This window comes from Miniopterus schreibersii, assembly GCF_964146895.1.
Source record: "Miniopterus schreibersii genome assembly, chromosome: 4".
Lineage (NCBI taxonomy): Eukaryota > Metazoa > Chordata > Mammalia > Chiroptera > Miniopteridae > Miniopterus > Miniopterus schreibersii.
Genome location: NC_138105.1, coordinates 17,800,674 through 17,806,969, shown reverse-complemented (window position 1 = coordinate 17,806,969; position 6,296 = coordinate 17,800,674). Strand labels below are relative to the sequence as shown.

Below are 6,296 nucleotides of genomic sequence, written 5' to 3'. Positions count from 1 at the left end.
ATGTGGATGAAAGCTAAAGGTAATGATGGTTGTGCTGGATTGTGTTACAAGAGATTTAGATCATTTTCCAGAGTTATCTTTGCTTTATGACTATAAGTTATAATTGGACAAAAGAGGAACCTGCATGAGATTTGGAATGCAGAAATTAAGACGCTCTTAATCTCAAAAGTATATGGAAGTAGCAGATTGACAAACAGATCCAGAACTGTTCATAAGTTCCAAACATCAGCCCTGAGCCAATAACCAAGAGTTTAACTTTCCCTCAGAGGTGGCAACATTTCTATGAGCTCACTCTTCTTGGTCCCACCTTGGTGGCTAGACATGCACAGCTGTTTGAATTTCCTTGCAAACTCAAACCTGCCCATTCATACTGCTGTTTTGGGATATAATGATTAGAGACTCTCTAATCCTCTGATGCCCTCTTTCCCACAATTGTGAAAGGTCTAGTGAATACATAGTTCTCATAACACTTCTAGTGACTGTTTTCCTGAGTCATACAATGTTGCAGCAAAAACAAATAAACAAACAAATGAGAAACTTTGTTCCCTTGTTGCATTGTTGAGTGTCTACTACTGAATCCTTTCTCCATCACCTCCATTCCATAGGTAATAATCCCAGAGAACTCCCTAGCAAACACCTTACACTCTAACTCTGTCTCAGAGTCTGCTTCCTAGAGATCCCAACTTGGTAACATAGGTTCTAGTTTGCTATTGGACCATGGTAGAGACTAACCCGTGACTATCAGACACTAAATGAACATGTGATCTGAGATGCCTTTTATTTACTAGATGTTACCTGATTCATCAAACCATAAAATTGGCTTAATGTATAGCAGCACTTTATCTTCAAGTGGAAGTAGTAATACATGATTATACATGAGCAGGTCTGAAGAGCATAAGTATGTGTCATGAATGGATGGTTTACACTGACAAGGTGCCTACTGCTCCTACATTACCACCTCTCTTTCAACCTACATCAATGGTCTCATTGGGAGTTTCCTGCATCAATTACTGAAGAGGAAGAATTTGAAGAGATTATTTAGAAATATCTCCAGACAGAAATCTGGCACAAGCCATAAGGAGACTGTTAGAGTATTATATCCTCAGGTCTGACTTGAAGGGGAGCTCCTCCTAATAAGAAAGAACTTCAAGGGGTACATCTGACTGTTCAGTTTTCCTGGAAAGAAAGATGGCCAGAGGTATAGATGTGCATGTGTATTCATTTTCTAAGACTGCCATAACAAAGTACCACAACTGGGTGGCTTAAATAATAGAAATTTATCTTCTCACAGTTCTTGAGTCTAGAGATCTGATATTAAGCGTCTAACCAGGTTGGTTTCTCGTGAAGGCTAGGAGAATCTGTTCCAGGACCCTTTCCTTGGCTTGTAGGTAGTTACCTTTTCCTTGCATATCTTCACATAGTCTTCCCTCTATGTGTGTCTGTTTCTGTGTCCAAATTCCCCTTTTCATAAAGACATAAACCATATTGGATTAGGGTCCATCCTAATGAGCTCATCTTAATTTGTTTACCTCTGTTAAGACCCTCTCTTCAAATAAGGTTACATTCTGAGGTACTGGGGTTAGTATGCCAATATATCTTTTTCAGGAAGGACACCATTCAACCTATAACAGCATTTATTCATGAGCAGTGGCTAATGGTTTGGCCCATATGTCATAGAATAAAAAGAAATAAGATTAGAGGGTAATAAGAAAGTTTGAGTTTCATTTCTTGGTCTACGCCTCTTTCAAGGTGTTAATAGAATATTGGATTTCCCTTATTACATAACCCATTCATTGCTTTACCCATAGATATTATTTTTTCCTCTCTCCATTTAATCCCAAACATTTCTACCTTTGGAAGGGACATTAGGTTCAGCCACTATGCTGGTCTAGATTGAAGGCAGCAATACTAGTCTAGCAAGTGCCTCCCTCTCAGTCCACTCCTGTTACACAAGTACAGAACTAATGGGCTATCTTTACCACCAGGCAATATAGCTGCACTGTTAATCCCAATTTTTCCATATGGGGTGAAGGCACATCCTGCCCAGTAAGGCCCTTAAGAATTCTAACAAAAGCATTTAAAACATTAGTACAGTTTCCGCTTCAGAATCATCCTTGCTTTCAGCCTTTATAATTGCAACTTTGGTCCTATGACCACTGCATCAGGTAGGGACAAAAAAAGTTGAGGTCCAGTGGGGTCAAAATTATACTAGCACCTTCTCCAAACCCTTCCCTCAGATTCACCAGAAACACAAGACAAATCTATACCATGAGAACATCCTTTTAACCCCCTAATGTTCATGCTCAGTGTGTGCACACACTCTAGAAGGCGTGTAAGTCAACCTTTTGTGCTTTTATTACCCCGTTTTTGACAACCAGTGTTTTAATTGCCCAGTCCAATTCTCTAGCAAACTATTAGCTGAGGAAGATATCTGTCTGCCTATTGCTGGACAGTATGTGAGGGCCATAAAATGGGTTTCTAGGTCTGAGGAAATGTCAGTCAGCCACCCAAATCAATGCATTATCTTCTGTTCTGTCTCTTTCCTTATACTGTTGGCATCTGTATCTACCACCAGGTAAGCTAAGGCCAGTCCAGAATTAGTTTCTTTTCCTGTCAGGACCCATTTGTAGCCCCCCAGGGCTACCAGCATCAGCCTGACTTGCCAGCTGTGTTCAAGGCTTTCAGACAAGGAAATCTGCCAAATAGTCATCTGCAGTCTCTGCCTCTTTGTTGGTAGACAGAACAGTTCCCACTGGCATTTTGTGCTTCAGAGGGTGCATGAGGGATATGTCTAGATTCCACCCATCTCTGCATTGCTGCAGACCCCCATTGTCCACTTATTTCATGAACCCAGGTGGTCACCTCAAGTGAGCACATGGGGATATTTCTGCTTGTTGATTCCAATTACCTTCCAAACCTGCAAGGGAGTTATTCTGATGGGCACTGACATGTCCTACTTTAATGCACACCTCAAATTTCCATAGGGCTGTGCTCCATATTAGAAGCTATTTTGAACTGAACTATTTCGATATAACAAAACAAGTAGGATGCAATTAAGCCTTAGAAAAGTTAATAGCCTTGAATTTATTAGAAAAAGAGAAAGACTAAAGATTAATGAATTAACTATCCTTCTCAAGAATGAGGAAAATAATAGACAATAAACCCAAAGGAAGACAAGGAAGAAATTAATCAAATAGTAAACAAGTATCCAAGAAAGAGAAGCCAAATACACAAAAGCTGATTCTTTGAAATATTAATAAAAATTGACAAATCTCTGGCAATGTACAAGAAAACTACACGGAAGGCACAAAAAAACAACAGAATAAATTGAAAGGGAAACAGCAATTCAAATATTGTAGAGACAGTAAAAAAGTAAAACAAAATATATACAAGTCTTTGACAAGAAGCTAAAACACTTAGTTGGAAAACAAATTGCTAGAAATATAATCAAATTGATTCATCAAGATTAGATAAACTGAAGTATGATAACTGTTAAGTAAGTTTAAACTTCAGGAACATCTGGCCATGAGTACTACCAAAAATTCAAGAAAGAAATAATTCCAATCTTATGCAAACATTTCCATAGGATAGAGAAGGAGAGCAGTCCTTAAAATTGTTATTTGTTTATCATAACCCTGATATAAAGAAAGGAAAATTAAAAGCCAATCTCAAACAGAGTGGCCAAGGATCTACAGGCCACATACCTAAGTTTTATTGTGACTACTGCAATACATACCTCACCCATTACTCTCCATTGGTGAGAAAGACACATTGCAGTGGCAGGAAACACAAAGGGAATGTGAAGATCACTATCAGAAATGGTTGGAAGAGCAGGCTCAGAGCCTCACTGACAAAACAACTGCAGCATTTCAGCAAAAAAATATATGCCTCCTACTCCATTCTCTGCTCCCCCTTTGGCAGGGGCAATGATTCCCACCTCCTCCCAGTCTCCCAGGTCCTCCTTGCCCTGGTATGAGGCCAGCACCCGATACAAGAAGGCCCTCCCATATGCCAATGATGGGCCATTCTCCTCCTGGGATGATGCCAGTGGGACCTGGTTCTAGCATGGACCTTCTGCTCACCTTTCCTACTACTCTGAACAAATGCTTAGTGCTCCTGGAATAAGGTCGCCTATGGGAGGGCACAGGCCAATGGTGCCTGGGTCCACAATGATGAGCCCTCCTGCCCATGATGGTGCCTCATTCAGCCAGGAATGGCTCAACCAGACAGGTAAGGAGAGAGGGGAGCCTCTTTCTATCAGTTTTATACTACTTGTTCTACTTCACCAGGAGACTGTGGTAGTGTGACTCTGTGTTTTCTAACAGCAAGACCAGGAAGATTCACTCCCTTTTCCTATCAAAGAGAAAATAGTTTTGGAAGGGAGTAGTGGGACCAAAAAGCGCAATTTCCATTTGTATTGTGAATGTGAAAACTCTTTTAGTTTAAAAAAAAGAGTCAACATCACTCATTGACATAAACTAAAGGAGAAAAATCACACAATTATCTTTATAAACACATAAAACATATTTGTTAAAATTCTGTCTATGATGAGGGAAATAATCTTCTCAGGCTAGGAGTGGAAGGAAATTTCCTTAATCTTTAAATGATATGAAAACACTTAATGCAAAACACATGAATTATGAAATGTTCAAAGTTTTCCTCTGAGATCACAAACAAATGCCCACTGTTACATCTATTTCATATTATACTGAGGTTTTGGCCAGCATGATAAGGCAAAGAAATACAAGTTGTGTAGACTGCAGAAGAAGAAACAAAGTTGTTATTATTTGCAGTTGATATTGAATTCATAGAAAACCCAAAAGTATCTACAGATAAAATATTATAATTTTTAAAATGTAAGGCTGCGCCCAGCTGGTGTGGCTCAGTGGCTGATTATCAACCCAAGCATCAAGAGGTCATGGTTTGATCCCAGTCAGGGCACATGCCTTGGTTGTGGGCTTGATCCTCAGCAGGGGGCAGCTGAACGATGATGTTTCTCTGTCATCAGTGTTCCTCTCTCTCTCCCTTCCTCTCTCTCTAAAAATGAATAAAAACATTTTTTTAAAAAAAGTAAGGTTGCCAGAGTGGCTCAATTGGTTGAGCATGGTCCTATGCACCAAAGGGTTGCCGGTTTGGTTCCCAGTCCAGGCATGTGCCTGGGTTGTGGGTTTGATCCCCGGTTGTGGTGAGAGAACAGCTGATCGATGTTTCTATCTCACATCGATGTTTCTCTCTCCCTCTCTCTCTCTCCCACTCCCAACCCCGCTTCCCTCCTTTAAGCATGTCCTTGGGAGAGGATTAAAAACTAGTTGCAGAATTTGAAAAATCAATATAAAATAACTTTATTTTATAAACCATCAACAAACAGAAATTGACATTTAAAATAAAGATTCAATTTACAATGATAAAAAAAATCAAGTACCTAGGAACAAGCGTAATAAAGTGTAAAACCTCTATGGGGAAATTATATGACTTTATAAAAAGACATTAAAATGACTTACATTAATGAAGAAATATATGATGCTCATGAATTGGAAGATTCAAATTTTTAAAGTTATCAATTCTCTTCTCACTCAGAACATTACTTTAAACACTACAACAGAAATTGAACATTACTTTAAAATTCATATGAAATCATAAAATGTCAATAATAGCTAGGAAACTTTTTAAGAAAAAAGAGCAGGAAGAAAAAACTTGCCCTACTAATTACTAAAACTTGTTATACATCTAAATTAATCAAGATAGTCTGCTATTGGTGCATAGGCAGAAAATTTGACAAATGTAACAGAGAGGTCAAAATAGACTTACATATATATGGAACGTTTGAATATTAGAGAGATGGCAAGTCAGATTGTCTGTCTGCTCAGGCTACCCTAATAAAATATGATAGACTAGTGGCTTAAACAACAGATATTTTTTTCTCACAGTTCTGGAGGCTGGGAAATCCAAGATCAAGGTGCCAGCACATTGGGTTCTCGATGAGGGCCTTTTTCCTGGCTTGCAGACTGTGGGGCTCTCTCTGTGTCATCACAAGGCTGAGAGCAGCAACTCTGATGTTTCTTCCTCTTCTTATAAAGGCACTAACCTCATCATGGAGCCCCATCCTTATAATTTCCTCCAGGCCTGGTTGCCTCCCAAAGGCTTCACTCCTAACACCATCATATTGGGGGTTAGGGCTTCAATATATGAATTTGGAGGGGAGGGGGCTCAAACATTCAGTCTATAACACAGATCAATGGAGGAAAGATGAGATGTTCAATTAAAAATAGTTATTCATACAGAAAAAATTAAACTGA

General features: G+C 39.2%; 1 pseudogene across 1 annotated transcript; it reads left to right on the top strand.

The window, feature by feature from the left end:
• LOC308555643 (U1 small nuclear ribonucleoprotein C pseudogene) lies at positions 1-6,039 on the top strand (annotated as a pseudogene). The gene is made up of 3 exons: positions 1-19; positions 3,696-4,230; positions 6,005-6,039. The product of its transcript is annotated as a U1 small nuclear ribonucleoprotein C pseudogene (transcript).
• Positions 6,040-6,296: the final 257 nt, after the last annotated feature.